Source organism: Salmo salar, chromosome ssa12 (genome assembly GCF_905237065.1).
Source record: "Salmo salar chromosome ssa12, Ssal_v3.1, whole genome shotgun sequence".
Lineage (NCBI taxonomy): Eukaryota > Metazoa > Chordata > Actinopteri > Salmoniformes > Salmonidae > Salmo > Salmo salar.
In genome coordinates, this window is record NC_059453.1 from 78937118 (window position 1) to 78956700 (window position 19583).

Below are 19583 nucleotides of genomic sequence, written 5' to 3' on the forward strand. Positions count from 1 at the left end.
GACATAACACAGCAGGCAAACAATCTGAAGTGTGGATGAGTCAAGTAGCTAACTTGAATTTATTAATTAGTCTGAACAGTTTATTACAGTGTATACAAAGCACTGTAAAAACAAAATCACAGGAACATTGTCTGGACATTATCACAGAGGCCATAAGTGAGTGTGGAGTTGTCAGACTGGCTGCTGAAGGACTTGCCTTAATCTTGACCTGCACTTCCATCTCGTTCCTGTCCCCCTCCATCTTCTTCAGATGCATCGCCTCATTCCGGGACTTGCACTCTGAGTCCAGGGTGGCCTGCATGGATTCCAGGGCTCCTTGGTGGTTACGGCTTGGGGGCGAGGAATGGGGAGAGGGAGGGTGAAAGAGAGCAAAAATGTGGAGAGTTAGAAAGGGAGGGACATTCCTTGACATGAGCCTCTGATACTAAAAGGAGAGATAGCTACCAGAGCCTGTACAACCCCTGACATGTTATCTAATCGTATGGTCATTGAACTCACTGGAGGTTGTTGATTTCCCGTCCTTCTCCACCAGCTTCCTGTAGATGTCAGCCTTGATCTGGTTGAGCTCCAGCTGGATACAGAGTCTTTCTCTCCTCGTGTTCCAGAGTGCCCTGAGAGAAAGAGAGAGAGCAGAATATTATACAAACAAAATACACACAATAGTTTCAGTACAGTACAGTTAAAAAGGCAGAGAGAAAAAGCGGAACAGAGACTTACCTTAATCTCCTGTAAGGCAGCCTGAATCTCACTCTTCTCCATGTTCAGATCCTTCTTGATCTGCTCCAGCTCATGGATGGTCTTCCCTCCCTGGCTGATCTGATCAGACAGGTCAGCAATCTCCTCTGTAGGTGGGGAAGAAGAGGACATTGGGGTTAGTGGAACAAAAAGGCCTTTCAGTTTGCGTTTCCATGCCATGTAAGATTGGTGTGAAATTCTCAACTAATAAACATTCATTTGAATATTATTTTATACTGAAATACAGTATGGGGGGTTTGAGGGGAGAAAGTACTAATTTGGCTACAATGTAATTAAATGGCTAAATTTATGTGGCATGGACCAATGACTATAGTCTGAGGTAATCAGATGTGTGTGAGGTGGTCGTACCCTGAAGGTTCTTGTTCTCTCTCGGTGGTCTGCAGGTGGTCCAGAGCTTCGTCATAGGAGTTCTTCAGCTTGAACAGCTCAGTGCTCAGGCTGCGGGACTCCTGAGAGCTCTCCAGCTCACACTGGCACTCCTCATACTTCTGCCTCCACACAGCCAGCACCTGAAATCAATAGTTCACCTCTAGTGATTGGGTGAAGTGGGTGTATTTAGTGAGTCCGCCAGATCAGAGGCAGTAGGGATGACCAGTGATGTTCTATTGATAAGTGCGTGAATTTGACTATTTTCCTGTCCTGCTCAGCATTCAAAATGTAACAAGTACTTTTGGGTGTCAGAGAAACAATATGGAGTAAAAAGTATATTATTTTCTTTAGGAATATACTGAAGTAAAAGTATACGTTGTCAAAAAAATAAATAGTAAAGTACAGATATTTTCTAAACTATTTAAGTAGTACTTTAAAGAATTTTTACTTCAATACTTTACACCACTGGTTACAGTCTGAATTCAAAATAGGTTGAATTGATTTATTGAAAATGAAATACAGAAATATCTTATTTAAATACAGTACCAGTCAAAAGTTCAGACATACGTACTCATTCAAGGATTTTTCTTTATTTTTACTATTTTCTACATTGTAGAATAATAGTGAAGACATTAAAACTATGAAATAACACATTTGGAATCATGTAGTAACCAAAAAAAGCGTAAAACAAATCTAAATATATTTTACATTTTAGATTCTTCTAAGTAACCACCCTTTGCCACATATGCTGAGCACGTGTTGGCTGCTTTTCCTTCACTCTGCAGTCCAACTCATCCCAAACCATCTCAATTGGGTTGAGGTCGGGTGAAGGTGGAGGCCAGGTCATCTTATGCAGCACTCCATCACTCTCCTTCTTGGTCAAATAACAGCCTGGAGGTGTGTTGTGTCATTGTTCTGTTGAAAAATAAATGATAGTCCTACTAAGCGCAAACCAGATTGGATGGCATATCGCTGCAGAATGCTGTTGTAGCCATGCTGGTTAACTGTGCCTTGAATTCTAAACAAATCACCAACAGTGTCACCAGCAAAGCACCCCAACACCTCCTCCTTGCTTCACGGTGGGAACCACACATGCAGAGATAATCCGTTCACCTACTCTGTGTCTCACCAAGATTTTTGGTTGGAACCAAAAATCTCAAATTTGGACACAAAAGGACAGATTTTGGACACAAAAGGACAGATTTCCACTGGTCTAATGTCCATTGCGCGTGTTTCTTGGCCCAAGCAAGTCTCTTCTTCTTATTGGTGTCCTTTAGTAGTGGTTTCTTTACAGCAATTCAACCATGAAGGCCTGATTCATGCAGTCTCCTCTGAACAGTTGATTAGATGTGTCTGTTACCTAAACTCTGTGAAGCATTTATTTGGGCTGCAATTTCTGAGGCTGGTAACTCTAATGAACTTATCCTCTGCAGCAGAGGTAACTCTGGGTCTTCCTTTCCTGTGGCGGTCATCATGAGAGCCAGTTTCATCATAGCGCTTGATTGCTCGAGGTAGAGTACCTTATGATAAGCTGTAGACCACACTATCTATATTATTCGTAGCCGTCTATTTACCACCACAGACCGATGCTGGCACTAAGACCTCCCTCAACCAACTCTATAAGGCCATAAGCAAACAAGAAAATGCTCATCCAGAAGCGGTGCTTCTAGTGGCCGGGGACTTTAATGCAGGCAAACTTAAATCAGTTTTACAACATTTTTACCAGCATGTCACATGTGCAACCAGAGGAAAAAAGCTCTAGACCACCTTCACTCCACACACAGATGCATACAAAGCTCTCCCCGCCCTCCATTTGGCAAATCTGACCAAAATTCTATCCTCCTGATTCCTGCTTACAAGTAGAAACTCAAGCAGGAAGTACCAGGGACTCGCTCAATACAGAAGTGGTCAGATGAAGCAGATGCTACGCTACAGGACTGTTTTGCTAGCACAGACTGGAATATGTTCCGGGATTCATCCAATGGCATTGAGGAGTATACCATCTCAGTCATCGGCTTCATCAATAAGTGCATCGACGACGTCGTCCCCACAGTGACCGTACGTACATATCCCAACCAGAAGCCATGGATTACAGGCAACATCCGCATCGAGCTAAAGGCTAGAGCTGCCGCTTTCAAGGAGCGGGACACTAATCCGGACGCTTATAAGAAATCCCATAATGCCCTCAGACGAACCATCAAACAAGTAAAGCGTCAATACAGGATTACGATTGAATCCTACTACACCGGCTCTGACACTTGTCGGATGTGGCAAGGCTTGAAATCTATTAAGGACTACAAAGGGAAACCCAGACGTGAGCTACCCAGTGACGCAAGCCTACCAGACGAGTTAAATGTCTTTTATGCTCGCTTCGAGGCAAGCAACACTGAAGCATGCGCGAGAGTACCAGCTGTTCTGGATGACTGTGTGATAACGCTCTTTAAACAGGACAACATTCACTAAGCCGCGGGGCCAGATGGATTACCGTGACGTGTACTCAAAGCATGCTCAGACCAACTGGCAAATGTCTTCACTGACATTTTCAACCTCTCCCTGACTGAGTCTGAAATACCTACATGTTTCAAGCAGACCACCATAGTCCCTGTGCCCAAGGAAGCGAAGGTAACCTGCCTAAATGATTACCACACCGTAGCACTCACGTCGGTAGCCATTAAGTGCTTTGAAAGGCTGGTCATGGCACACATCAACAGTATCCTCCCGGATACCCTAGACCCACTCCAATTCGCATACCACCCCAACAGATCCACAGATGATGCAATCTCAATTGCATTCCACACTGCGCTTTCCACCTGGACAAAATGAACACCTATATTATCATGCTGTTCATTGACTACAGCTCAGCGTTCAACACCATAGTGCCCACAAAGCTCATCACTAAGCTAAGGACCCTGGAACTGAACACCTCCCTCTGCAACTGGATCTTGAACTTCGACGGGCCGCCCCCAGGTGGTAAGGGTAGGCAACAACACGTCTGCCACGCTGATCCTCAACACTGGGGCCCCTCAGGGGTGTGTGTACTTAGTCCCCTCCTATACTCCCTGTTCACCCACGTCTGTGTGGCCAAACATGACTCCAACACTATCATTAAGTTTGCTGCCGACAACAGTGGTAGGTAGGCCTGATCACCGAGAACGATGAGACAGCCTATAGGGAGGAGGTCAGAAAACTGGCAGTGTGGTGCCAGGACAACAACCTCTTTGTCAATGTGAGCAAGACAAAGGAGCTGATCGTTGACTACAAGAAAAGGCGGCCGAACAGGTCCCCATTAACATCAATCTGGCTGTAGTGGAGCGGGTCGAGAGCTTCAAGTTCCTTGGTGTCCACATCACCAATGAACTATCATGGTCCAAACACATCAAGACAGTTGTGAAGAGGGCACGACAAAACCTTTTCCCCCTCAGGAAACTAAAAAGATTTGTCATGGGTCCTGAGATCCTCAAAAGGTTCTACAGCTGCAACATCGAGAGCATCCTGACTGGTTGCATCACTGCCTGGTACGGCAATTGCTCGGCCTCTGACCACAAGGCACTACAAAGGGTAGTGCGTACGGCCCAGTACATCACTGGGGTTAAGCTGCATGCCATCCAGGACCTCTACACCAGGCGGTGTCAGAGGAAGGCCCTAAAAATTGTCAAAGACCCCAGCCACCCCAGTCATAGATTGTTCTCTCTACTACCGCATGGCAAGCGGTACCGGAGTGCCAAGTCTAGGACAAAAAGGCTTCTCAACAGTTTTTACCCCCAAGCCATAAGACTCCTGAACAAGTAATCAAATGGCTACCCAGACTATTTGCATTGTGAGCCCCCCCCCCCGCAACCCCTCTTTTTACATTGCTGCTACTCTCTGTTTATCATATATGCATAGTCACTATACACTCATGTACATACTACCTCAATTGGGCCGACCAACCACTGCTCCCGCACATTGGCTAACCGGGCTATCTGCATTGTGTCCCACCCACCACCTGCCAGCCCCTCTTTTACACTACTGCTACTCTCTGTTCATCATATATGCATAGTCACTTTAACCATATCTACATGTACATACTACCTCAATCAGCCTGACTAACCGGTGTCTGTATGTAGCCTCGCTACTTTTATAGCCTCGCTACTGTATATAGCCTGTCTTTTTACTGTTGTTTTTATTTCTTTACCTACCTATTGTTCACCTAATACCTTTTTTCCACTATTGGTTAGAGCATGTATGTAAGCATTTCACTGTAATACCTGTTGTATTCGGCGCACGTGACAAATAAACTTTGATTTGATTTGAAGTATGAGACAGACGCCATCCAGAGGACAGACGAGCTGGAGGAGGCAAAGTGAGTGAGACTTCTGAGGTTTACATACAATGACATTTGAATAACAGCTCTTTACTTTCAAACCTGGTATAGTAGTAACTAAATCCACGAAAAAGTGACAACTGATTGATCTGAGATGTACTGTGCCTTCAGAAAGTATCCCCCCTAACTTTTTCCTAATTTTGTTGTGTTACAGCCTGAATTGAAAATGGGTTAAATTAGGATTTTGTCACTGGCCTACACACAATACCCCATAATGTCAAAGTGGAATTCTGTTTTTGTCTTCAGTCAATTAGTATTTAAACCCTTTGTTATGGCAAGCCTAAATAAGTTCAGGAGTAAATATTTGCTTAACAAATCTTGTAATAAGTTGCATGGACTCACTCTGTGTGCAATAATAGTGTGAATGACTACCTCATCTCTGTACCCCACACATACAATTATCTGTAAGGTTCCTCAGTTGAACAGTGAATTTCAAACACAGATTCAACCACAAAGACCTGGGAGGTTTTCCAACAAATTAACTTCATGTCCTGAATACAAAGTGTTATATTTGGGGCAAATTCAACACAACACATCACTGAGTACAACTCCAAGTGTGCAAAGCTCTTAGAGACTTACTGAGAAAGACTCACAGCTGTAATCGCTGCCAAAGGGGATTGTAACATGGATTGACTCGGGTGTGAATACTTACAGTACCAGTCAAAAGTTTGGACACACCTACTCATTCAAGGTTTTTCTTTATTGTTACTATTCCCTACATTGTAGAATAATAGTGAAGACAACACATCTATGAAATAACACATATGGAATCATGTAGTAAGCAAAAAAGTGTTAAACAAATTCTTCAGATTCTTCAAAGTAGCCAACCTTTGCCTTGACAGCTTTGCACACGCTTGACATTCTCTCAACCAGCTTCATGAGGTAGTCACCTGGAATGCATTTCAATTAACAGGTGTGCCTTGTTAAAAGCTCATTTCTGGAATTTCTTTCCTTCTTAATGCATTTGAGCCAATCAGTTGTGTTGTGACAAGGTAGAGTTGGAATACGGAAGATGGCCCTATTTGGTAAAAGACCAAGTCCATATTATGAGCTATACTCGGCCTTGTCTCAGGATGGTAAGTTGGTGTTTGAAGTTATCCCTCTAGTGGTGGGGGGCTGTGCTTTGGCAAAGTGGGTGGGGTTATATCCTTCCTATTTGTCCCTGTCCGGGGGTATCATCGGATGGGGCCACAGTGTCTCCTGACCCCTCCTGTCTCAGCCTCCAGTATTTATGCTGCAGTAGTTTATGTGTCGGGGGGCTAGGGTTAGTCTGTTATATCTGGAGTATTTCTCCTGTCTTATCCGGTGTCCTGTGTGAATTTAAGTATGCTCTCTCTAATTCTCTCTTTCTTTCTTTCTTTCTTTCTCTCTCTCTCTCGGAGGACCTGAGCCCTAGGACCATGCCTCAGGACTACCTGACATGATGACTCCTTGCTGTCCCCAGTCCACCTGGCCGTGCTGCTGCTCCAGTTTCAACTGTTCTGCCTGCGGCTATGGAACCCTGACCTGTTCACTGGACGTGCTACCTGTCCCAGACCTGCTGTTTTCAACTCTCTAGAGACAGCAGGAGCGGTAGAGATACTCTCAATGATCGGCTATGAAAAGCCAACTGACAGTTACTCTTGAGGTGCTGACTTGTTGCACCCTCGACAACTACTGTGATTATTATTATTTGACCATGCTGGTCATTTATGAACATTTGAACATCTTGGCCATGTTCTATTATAATCTCCACCCGGCACAGCCAGAAGAGGACTGGCCACCCCTCATAGCCTGGTTCCTCTTTAGGTTTCTTCCTAGGTTTTGGCCTTTCTAGGGAGTTTTTCCTAGCCACCGTGCTTCTACACCTGCATTGCTTGCTGTTTGGGGTTTTAGGCTGGGTTTATGTACAGCACTTTGAGATATCAGCTGATGTAGGAAGGGCTATATAAATACATTTGATTTGATTATGGCAAGAGCAGCTCAAATAAGCAAGAGAAACAACAGTCCATCATTACTTTAACACATGACGGTCAGTCAATACGGAAAATCTCAAGAACTTTCTAAGTTTATTCAAGTAAAGTAGCAAAAACCATCAAAATCAAATCAAACTTTTTGTCACATGCGCCAAATACAAGTGTAGACCTTACCGTGAAATGCTAACTTATAAGCCCTTAACCAACAGTGCAGTTCAAGAATAGTTAAGAAAATATTTACCAAATAAACGTAAGTCCAAAATAAAATAAAAATTATTAAAAGTAACACAATAACGAGGCTATATACAGGGGATACCAGTACCGAGTCAGTGTGCAGGGGGTACAGGTTAGAGGTAATTTGTACATGTAGGTAGGGGTGAAGTGACTATGCATAGATAACAAACAGCGAGTAGCAGCAGTGTATAAAACAAATGGAGGGGGTGGGGGTCAATGTAATAGTCCGATGGCCATTTGATTAATTGTTCAGCAGTCTTACGGCTTGGGGGTAGAAGCTGTTAAGGAGCCTTTTGGTCCTAGACTTGGCGTTCCGGCACCCCTTGCCATGCGATAGCAGAGAAAACAGTCTGTGACTTGGGTGACTGGAGTCTCTGACAATTTTATGGGCTTTCCTCTGACACCGCCTATTATATAGGTCCTGGATGGCAGGAAACTTGGCCCCAGTGATGTATTGGGCCGTATGCACTACCCTCTGTAGCGCCTTAGGTTAAGATGCAGAGTAGTTGCAATACCAGGCAGTGATGCAACCGGTCAGGATGCTCTCAATGGTGCAGCTGTTGAACCTTTTGAGGATCTGGGGACCTATGCCGAATCTTTTCAGTCTCCTAAGGGGAAATAGGCTTTGTCGAGCCCTCTTCACGACTGTCTTGGTGTGTTTGGACCATTCTAGTTTGTTGTTGATGTAGACACCAAGGAACTTGAAGCTCTCAACCTGCTCCACTACAGCCCCATCGATGAGAATGGGGGTGTACTCGGTCCTCCTTTTCCTGTAGTCCACAATCATCTCCTTAGTCTTGGTTACGTTGAGGGATAGGTTGTTATTCTGGCACCACCCGGCCAGGTCTCTGACCTCCTCCCTATAGCCTGTCTCGTCGTTGTCGGTGATCAGGCCTACCACTGTTGTGTTGTCTGCAAACTTAATGATGGTGTTGGAGGCGTGCCTGGCCATGCAGTCGTGGGTGAACAGGGAGTACAGGAGGGACTGAGCACGCACCCCTGGGGAGCTCCAGTGTTGAGGATCAGCGTGGCAGATGTGTTGCTATCTACCCTCACCACCTGGGGGCGGCCCGTCAGGAAGTCCAGGATCCAGTTACAGAGGGAGGTGTTTAGTCCCAGGATCCTTAGCTTAGTGATGAGCTTTGAAGGTACTATGGTGTTGAACGCTGAGCTGTAGTCAATGAATAGCATTCTCACATAAGTGTTCCTTTTGTTCAGGTGGGAAAGGGCAGTGTGGAGTGCAATAGAGATTGCATCATCTGTGGATCTGTTCAGGCGGTATGCAAATTGGAGTGGGTCTAGTGTTTCTGGGATAATGGTGTTGATATGAGCCATTACCAACCTTTCAAAGCACTTAATGGCTATGGACGTGTGCAACGGGTCTGTAGTCATTTAGGCAGGTTGCCTTTGTGTTCTTGGGCACAGGGACTATGGTGGTCTGCTTGAAACATGTTGGTATTACAGACTCAATCAGGGGCATGGTGAAAATGTCAGTGAAGACACCTGCCAGTTGGTCAGCACATGCCCGGAGCACACGTCCTGGTAATCCGTCTGGCCCCGCAGCCTTGTGTATGTTGACCTGTTTAAAGGTCTTACTCACGTCGGCTATGGAGAGAGTGATCACACAGTCATCCGGAACAGCTGATGCTCTTGTCGTGTCTTTAGTTATGCCGGATTAAGTGATATGACATGCTATTCTATAAAATAATTTCTCTGTAATTAATATTACCTGATTAAGCTAATCGTGTAAACGTAATTAACTAGAAAGTCGGGGCACCACGAAAGAATGTTTATAGAGCTGTTATCTTCCGAATAAACTCTTAAAGACCTGGTAACCTTTTACCTCAATAGCAGTCAATATTGAATCCTCACCTTATTCAGTCTCATCTGAAAGTTGTAAATTCTTGGTTATCTTCACAAACCCTGGCTAACAAGTTGAATCAGCAATTCAAAATTTGGTTTAATTATTTACTAAATACCTAAATAAATCACACATAATTACATATACACAGAATGGATCATACATTGATTACAAATTATGTCATAAAGGATAACGTCCCTAGCGGACGGAACAGATATGACGGCTGGTTACACAAAGAAAGAGGGTTGGGTTTTGAATGAAAGAGCGGGAAGACTGAGGAACAAAAAGATTTTGTGTCTCTATCGGGCTGTAGGCAGCTATGCTATCGTAAATACAGTATCTTATGCATTCTAAATAACCGCCCATTTGAAAAAGGAAAATGCAATAAATATTTACTCTGAGCTGCGCTTCGGTAGATTGGTCGTAGATAGAAGGCCGGGTTGTCCAGCATGGATTTCTTGTCCTCTGAAGAATGTCTCGTGGTGAACTGGAGCGTGGTAGAATGGATAATCTGTCCGTCCTCTCCTAGCCCACGTTCACAGCTGCTGTTGCTAATGCAACGACTAGGAAGCATCACTTCTTTAGTGAATAAGAGTTCAAAGTTCATACCAAGTTGCCATACTTCATGCTCATGCTATATTCTGGCTGGTATAGTCGAAATTCATCCTTTCGGCGTGTTGATCGTCATCTTCAAGTTGAAATGCAATGCTAATTTTGTTAGGTCCTTGTCGTTCAACCAGAGCTCACGCTGAGGTTGGCTTAGTTCTGTAGGTGATCTTTGTCCTTTCAACGTGGGGACCGCAAGTCCTCATGTCCTTGGAACAGAAAGTTGAATTTTCATCAACGGGTTTATAAAGTGGTGAAAGAAGGTGTTTCATAGTTTACAACCAAAGTCTGTTCACTTGGGCGGGGCCTCTGAGTGAGAAGAGTTTCTCTATGACAAACCATTCTCTCATTTAAGAAGCTAAAATTACATTTCATCTTTTCACAAATAGTTTCATATTTAAACATTTAAATTGCACAACAATTCCATGTGAATCTAATAACTAGAATGTGTCGACTTTCCAAGATACAGTTTATGTCATCCTGTCATTAGTAGTAATGTCTCAGACAACAACTGATCTGAGATCATATTCATTAAGTACCAATGCATATTTTCAACTGGTTGGATTACCAAAATATGGTTCCGTTTCCCACCTTTTGATGTTACCAGACTCTCGATGTTACAAAGGCTTTACAAGAGTCAACTCTATAAAGTAGAGAGAGAGAAAAGGGGAAAGGTTTTTATGGGGGTCATAAACCTCCCCCAACAGGAAAACGTCATGTCATTCTCATGCATGCCTCACGGTTGCTTGCCTCGAAGCGAACATAGAAGTGATTTAGCTCATCTGGTAGACTCGTGTCACGGGGCAGCTCGCGGCTGTGCTTCCCTTTGTAGTCTGTAATAGTTTGCAAGCCCTGCCACATAAGATGAGTGTCGAAGCCGGTGTAGTATGATTCAATCTTAGCCCTGTATTGACGCTTTGCCTGTTTGATGGTTTGTCGCAGGGCATAGCAGGATTTCTTGTAAGTTTCCGGGTTAGAGTCCCACACCTTGAAAGCGGCAGCTCTACCCTTTAGCTCAGTGCGAATGTTGCCTGTAATCCATGGTTTCTGGTTGGGGTATGTACATACAGTCACTGTGGGGACGACGTCCTCAATGCACTTATTGATAAAGACTGATGTGGTATACTCCTCAATGTCATCGGAAGAATCCCGGAACATGTTCCAGTCTGTGATAGCAGAACAGTCCTGTAGTTTAGCATCTGCTTCATCTGACCCCTTTTTTATCGACCGAGTCACTGATGCTTCCTGCTTTCATTTTCGCTTGTAAGCAAGAATCAGGAGGATAGAGTTGTGGTCGGATTTACCAAATGGAGGGCGAGGGAGAGCTTTGTACACATTTCTGTGTGTGGAGTACAGGTGATCTAGAATTTTTTTCCCTCTGGTTGCACATTTAACATGTTGATGGAAATTTGGTAGAACTGATTTAAGTTTCCCTGCATTAAAGTCTCCGGCCACTAGGAGCGCCGCCTCTGGGTGAGTGGTTTCCTGTTTGCTTATTTCCTTATACAGCTGTCTGAGTGCGGTCTTAGTGCCAGCATCTGTCTGTGGTGGTAAATAAACAGTATAGCTAAAAACTCTCTAGGCAAGTGGTGTGGCCTGCAATGTATCACAATATACTCTACTTTGGGCGAGCAAAATCTAGAGACTTCCTTAGATTTCGTGCACCAGCTGTTGTTTACAAATATGCACAGACCGCCTCCCGTCGTCTTACCGGAGTGTGCTGTTCTATCTTGCCGGTGCAGCATATATCCCGCTAGCTGAATATCCATGTCTTCATTCAGCCACGATTCCGTGAAACATAGGATATTTCAGTTTTTGATGTCCCGTTGGTAGGATATTCGTGATCGTACCTCATCTAGTTTATTGTCCAATGATTGCACGTTGGTGAGTAGTATTGACGGTAACGTTCACTGAGCCACCTCAGCGTTGGCCTTGGACCGGGCTCGCTGCAGCTCAGCCTTGGCCTCCTGCTCCTCATCATACTGTTCCCTCAGCAGGTCGCAGTCATGGCAGGAGGACTGGGAAGCATGGGCCAGGGCACTCTATGCCTGAAGACAATGATAGTGGAGATAGCGCCAAGATGGTGGATGGAGGTAAGGTCAGTCGTATTTTAAGCACAACAACTAGGTGGTGTATGTATATTGAGATGTTTATACATTCTCATTTTGCCACCAGACTGATGCTGGAACCAGGAATACTATTATTCCCAATCCCATTAATTCCCATGTCATTCCCAATTCTGAATAAGCACTCCACTACAGAATAGGGCTGCTGACATGGAATGTTGGCCTTTTCTTCCTTCAGCTGCTTCTTAAGCTCCTCAGCATTCTGACAGAAGGAATGCTTGGTGCGCTGCAGCTGAGTGACCACGGCTTCCCGCTCCTCCAGCTTTCTGACAAACTCGGCTACAGGGGTGGGGAGAGAGTGGGAGACCAGTCAGTCAGGGAAGGGGGATTTTAAAATGGAACCTTGGGTTTTACACATTCTGTCTCTATAATACTCTAGGACAGGGCCTCACCACAGTCGGCCTGAGCATGGGCTCTCCTGGTGTTGGTGTCATTGTTCTACTTCTGGTGCTCCTCCACCTTGTCCTTGGACTCGCTTATCTGGTTCTCATACAGACGACACATCTTCTCAGCATTAGCCTGGAAATACAAGTGGGATCAGCTGCAGAACCAGCCCACATATACTTGACATACTTCTGAACAGGTGTACGTATGCTCATCTCTCTACCTTGCTCTTGGAGAGCTGTTCCACGTTGGATGCCAGATCGTCCGCCTCCATCTTGGCATTACCCAGCTGCTTCTCCACCTTGGCAAAGGACGCCCGGTCAGACTCCAGCTCCTCGATACGAACCTGGGAGAAGACATGGGCATAGACGAAGAGATCAATGGATATTTTCAGCTTGTGGTCTATGATCTTTGTAATCTATTGAGAAATGTAATAGTATTATATTCATGAGAAATTGCTGTTAGTATTTCTAGACCCGGTTGTACATTCATACCTGTTATTCCTTGATCTTTTTCTGGAGCTGAATGGTCAAGGCTTGTTCATCTTCAATCTTGGTGGTGATCTGGTTAATTTCAAAGTCTTTCCTGATTCGAAAGAAGAGTAGATCACATTCATATTTTTTAATTGATCATTGACCAGAGAACTGATCAGTCTTCAATCATGTACGTAGATTGTTCTCACTTGGTCAGCTTCTATTCAAGTTGCTGCTTGTCATTCTGCAGGTCCATGACAGACTCCGTGGATAACTTCAGGTCCCCCTCCAGCTTGCACTTGACCCATTCCAGGTCCATGCGCACCTTCTTCTCTTGCTCCAAACAACCTTCCTACTGTTTTACGGAAGATTATGGGGAATGTCAAAGTTTAGGTGTCTGGAAAAAATGTAAAACTAAGAAATCTAATAACAGACAATACGATGTGGCATTGTATCAAAACAAAAATGACCTTTTTGCAACATGGTCAGGCACTTCCTGTCAGAGTTGTGAATGTGTGCCTGAGTGAGTGCAGGGCCATGGTCAGGCAGGGTGTCAGGGGTAGCAGGGTGAATGGGTGGTCGCTGTGGTATGAGTATGATTGCATTTCAGAGGTGACTCTGTGCTCATTGCCTTTCAAACGTGAGCGTCTCTGTGTTTATTTAGAAACTAAAGCCCTCTGTTAGACGGCAGGCTATAATCCTCTGTCACCCACCACATATCCCATCTATGTGCTCACTTAGAACTGCAGGCGCCTTGAACAAAAGAGGCCAGGGGCCACGGGGCAGGCGCGGGTATTTTTAGGGTGTGCCCGAGCAGCTGCTATTTGACACATGTCGCCACCTGGCTCTAAGGACACCATCAGCATTGTTTAATTTAGGGAGAGCATAGAGGGGAGAGGGGTTGGGACGAGTGGGGAGGAATGTGTGTGAGCAAGGGGGGAATGGGGTCAATATTAACATGGGGGCCACACACTTGCATGGTAACCATACATGGACAAGCACACGCCTCACACACACTGCTAACATTGCCCTTGCATACCACACATACGAGACCATGAGAGTGTGCACAAAGGCATAATATATCACAAACTGAAACGGTGGACCTGATCACATTACTATTGAACCTGCTGGAGGAAGCAACTGGTGGAGAAGTTGGTTTGTTTTTACTGATGTCTTTATATTCCTATGAAGTGTTCCGGAATTGTTCCATTATGATCTGACAATACTCCTGCACTCCAAAGAGATAATACAGTACCTCCCCTATACTCTAGGACAACTGACTTCATTTAGGTACTTTACTAGAGCACTTGACATTATCAAATCAAATTAAGCCATGATCTGTTACCTTCTGGCCATCACATTCTGGAGATCTATCCTCAGCTGACAGCCTGGAGCAGCGTGAGGACCTTGACCAGACACTCATCCCTCATCTCCTCTAGCTGCCCCAGCAGACCCACCTTAAATGTGTTAAATAACACCTAGAGAAGGAGAACCCCATCCAGACCCAGTCAGGAAGATCACATACTGTGCCTTGCAAAAGTATTCATCCCCCTTGGCATTTTTCTATTTTGTTGCATTACAACCTGTAATTTAAATTGATTTTTATTTGGATTTCATGTAATGGACATATACAAAATTGTCCAAATTGGTGAAGTGAAATTAAGAAAATTACTTGTTACAAAAAGAAAATAATGGAAAAGTGGTGAGTGCATATTTATTCACCCCCTTTGCTATGAAGTCCCTAAATAAGATCTGGTGCAATCAATTACCATCAGAAGTCACATAATTAGTTAGATTGTACACAGGTGGACTTTATTTAAGTGTCACACGGTCTCAGTATATATACACCTGTTCTGAAAGATTCCCAGTCTGCAACACCACTAAGCAAGTGGCACCACCAAGCAAGTGGCACCATGAAGACCAAGGAGCTCTCCAAACAGGTCAGGGACAAAGTTGTGGAGAAGTACAGATCAGGGTTGGGTTATAAAAAAATATCAAAAACTTTGAACATCCCACAGAGCACCATTAAATCCATTATTAAAAGATGGAACGAATATGGCACCACAACAAACCTGCCAAGAGAGGGCCAGCCACCAAAACTCACAGATCAGGCAAGGAGGGCATTAATCAGAGAGGAAACAAAAAGACCAAAGATAACCCTGATGGCGTTGCAAAGCTCCACAGCGGAGATTAGAGTATCTGTCCATAGGACCACGTTAAGCTGTACACTCCACAGAGCTGGGCTTTATGGAAGAGTGGCCAGAAAAAAGCCATTGCTTAATGAAAAAAATAAGCAAACACTTCTGGTGTTTGCAAAAAGGCATGTGGGAGACTCCCCAAACATATGGAAGAAGGTACTCTGGTCAGATGAGACTAAAATGTAGCTTTTAGGCCATCAAGGAAAATGCTATGTCTGGCGCAAACCCAACACCTCTCATCACCCCGAGAACATCATCCCTGTGGGGATGTTTTTCATCATCAGGGACAGGGAAACTGGTCAGAATTGAAGGAATGATGGATGGCGCTAAATACAGGGAAATTCTTGAGGGAAACCTATTGAGTCTTCCAGAGATTTTAGACTGGGACGGAGGTTCACCTTCCAAGAGGACAATGCTAAAGCAACACTTGAGTAGTTTAAGGGGAAACATTTAAATGACTTGGAATGGCCTAGTCAAAGCCCAGACCTCAATCCAATTGAGAATCTGTGGTATGACTTAAAGATTGCTGTACATCAGCAGAACCCAGCCAACTTCAAGGAGCTGAAGCAGTTTTGGCTTGAAGAATGGGCAAAAATCCCAGTGGGTAGATGTGCCAAGCTTATAAAGACATACCCCAAGAGACTTGCAGCTGTAATTGCTGCAAAAGGTGGCTCCACAAAGTATTGACTTTGAGGGGGTGAATAGTTAAGCATACTCAAGTTCTGTTTGTGTTATTATTTTTTTCACCAAAATATTTTGCATCTTCAAAGGTGTAGTCATGTTGTGTAAGTCAATGATACAACCCCCCCCCCAAAAAAAAATATTTTAATTCCAGGTTGTAAGGCAACAAAATAGGAAAAATGCCAAGGGGAATACTTTAGCAAGCCACTGTACAACTTCATTTGCCTATAGATCCAATGTGTGTATGTGATTAATTGACCAAACACACATGTAAAGCCTCAGCCTTCTACCTTGGTGTGTCCAAACTTGTACTGGTTGTGGTTTACCTCGAAGGACCCGAGCAGTTTCTCTGTTGCTTTCATGCTGTCCACAAACACATCATCAGGGATGGCATGTGGGTTCAGGATGCGATAGCTGTGAGTAAAAAGAAAACATTGTATTGTATATGATTGATTCCAAATGTATTTTTATGTGTGTGTTGTGGGAATGAAAGTGTGTTATCACACTCACCACTGTTTGAACTCTGCGTAGATTATGTGGTTTGGAAATCCCTTCCTGCAGATCCTGATACCCTCCAGCAAACCGTTCCAGCAAAGCTGGTGCAGCTTCAAGAAGGCATCCATGATCACTGCAGAGTACCGGAGGAGAGGGGGTTATCAATCAGAGAGAAGATACTGTAAGAGCACTTACAGTAAATAACATATGTTCCTATAATTTCCTTGGCACTCAGATTTCATTGGATCTCAGTTGAAGGCTGTACCTGGAGTTTTGGTCTTGTTGGGGATAAGGCTAAGGACAAAGTGAATGCAGCAGAGGTTAGTCATCAGCTTGTTATTCAGAGCGACATAAAGTAAGTCCATTTATCTATGTCACGCCCTGATCTGTTTCACCTGTCTTTGTGCTTGTCTCCACCCCCACCAGGTGTCGCCCATCTTCCCCACTTATCCCCTGGGGAGTTGGTCTTGTCTTGTTTGTTCAAGCCTACCAGCGTTTTGTCTCAGATCCTGTTTTCCTTAGTCTCTCTTTTCCTTGTCCTCCTGGTTTTTGACCTTTGCCTGTCCGGACCCTTTACTCGCCCGCCTGACCACTGCCTCTCTGACCCTGAGCCTACCTGCCGTCCTGTACCTTTGCTCCACCTCTGGATTACCGACCTCTGCCTGACCTGACCCTGAGCTTGCCTGTCGTCCTGTACCTTGGCCTCTACTCTGGATTATCAACCCCTACCTGTCGTTTGCTTGCCCCTGCACTTGGGTCTTACCTTGATTCCTGATAATCTAGGTGAGACAACCACATATCACAGTCAAATATACAGGATACAAACATTCCATTTCAGCTAAACAATGGAAATATAGTGTTTTGAAAGAAATACATTTTCATACATCTAAAATCTATTAATTAAAAGTCTGAGAATAAGAATATTTTATAAACACATGAAGATACCCATAAGCAATACTTTCTGATGAATAAACACAAATGTGAAAAATGTGTGGATATACCGTTTTCAAAAATGAACTAGTCAATATCTAAGTTCTTGCTGCAGTTAATGAAAATATGCTCTCCCTCACTCTTTCAGTTGTTGTGCACAGCTGAAGCTCTTCCATTGACTTCAGGGAGGAAACAGTATGTGATGCATATGAGAGTGGAGCCAGCAGAGACTTAAAGTGATGTTCATGTGATAATTTCCCTAAACATCACTACAAGTCTTAACTATCTCCTTCTCAGCACTGGATAGATTCTCTCAATGTAGAATCAGCTTCACTGCCTAACTAGCTATGTCCTTTCTGCTTATTTATTAAACTGTAATACTTGTATAATTTTACTGTCTACTAGATAAAGTATAAACTAGCATGATTGCATTATATTAGCTATATGATCTACTTTGCGAGCAACTTGCAAAAAGATGAAGTTGTCCCTCTCACCTTATGTAGCTGTGACACACTGGGATGAGGCAGCCTTCTTCCTCTTCTCCTTGCCTCCAGTCATTTGGTCTGAGTCAGAGCCAACATAGTTCTTATAGAGGCAGGCCAGCAGCTTGTTGGAGGGCTTCTGGAAGCACAACACCACCGTCTTATAAAACAGGTCATTGTTTTTATCCAAGCAGCCAATGATGTTGTACGGTACCTGGAGTGTCAGGATGAAGTCAACCATTAACGTCTTAATAGTTTCTGTTTTCATATGGAGTACAAGATAATTACTATGTACCCTAAATTGAAAATAGGAGGACACATGGTTTTCTGGTATAGAAATGAGATACTCGGGGTACCACAAAATCCTTCTCTGCTTTTACTGAATATCACTGATATTGATGGATTGAGAAGCTCATGTGGCTAAAAGTTGCTCTAACTACTGCCAAAAGAGTCATATTGAGAGTTGTGAGTCATATTGAGAGTTGTGGGTGAAAAATGAAACGTATACTGTTTGTCTGCTTTGCTTGCTGTTTGGGGTTTTAGGTTGGGATTCGGTATAAGCACTTTGACATCTGCTGATGTTAAAATGGCTTTATAAATACATTTGATTTGATTGCTTTGTGCCAATTGTATTGTTAAGAAACAATAAACTTCAATTTAAAAAAATATTATTACTTCGCTAAGACATGTTATTATGGAAGTTATATCAAATAACACTATCTAAAGTAATACAATAGTATACCATTGTTACATACTTACCACTTCAGCGTGGTGCATCAGCTCATAGTGGGCCTCGTACTTGCGCTTCTTATCAGGTTGTGGCTTCTGGAAGTTAGCTGACTTTGCAATATGGTTGTCGTAAAACTTGGCTTTAAAGCTGTTGTCTGTCGCCTTGGGGAACAAATCCAATCAATTTTTATTGGTCACATACACATGGTTAGCAGATGTTATTGCGAGTGTAGCGAAACGCTTGTGCTTCTAGTTCCGACAGTGCAGCAATATCTAACAAGTGATCTAACAATTGCACAACAAATACCTAATACACACAAATCTAAGTAAAGGAATGGAATAAGAATATATACATATAAATATATGGATGAGCAATGACCGAGCAGCATAGGCAAGATGCAATAGATGGTATAAAATACAGCATATACATATGAGATGAGTAATGCAAGATATGTAAACATTCAAGTGGAATTATTAAAGTGACTAGTGATCCATTTATTAAAGTAGCCAATGATTTGTATGTAGGCAGCAGCCTCACTGTTAGTGATGGCTGTTTAACAGTCTGATGGCCTTGAGATAGAAGGTATTTTTCAGTCTCTCGGTCCCAGCTTTGATGCCCCTGTACTGACCTCACCTTCTGGATGGTAACGGGGTGAACAGGCAGTGGCTCGGGTGGTTGTTGTCCTTGATGATCTTTTTGGCCTTCCTGTGACATGCACTTATCTTCAAGGATGGACATGATCCCACAGGGGCTGGAGAAACAAGGCTCAACTTAACATACAGTACAGATAGTGAATCTGAGATGCATCATGCACTCAAATTCAGTACAATACATAAAACAAATCCTGCAAACAGATACAGGTTCTTATCATAAAACATATCAGCAAGCAAACACATCCTTAGGTTCAATACCTCATCTGAGGTGGGATGTCAGTGCAATG

At 43.7% G+C, this 19583-nt stretch overlaps 1 pseudogene; it reads right to left on the reverse strand.

The window, feature by feature from the left end:
- The window catches only part of LOC106565926 (myosin-7B-like), a 33356-nt pseudogene that overhangs the window by 3388 nt on the left and 10385 nt on the right, over window positions 1–19583 (reverse strand).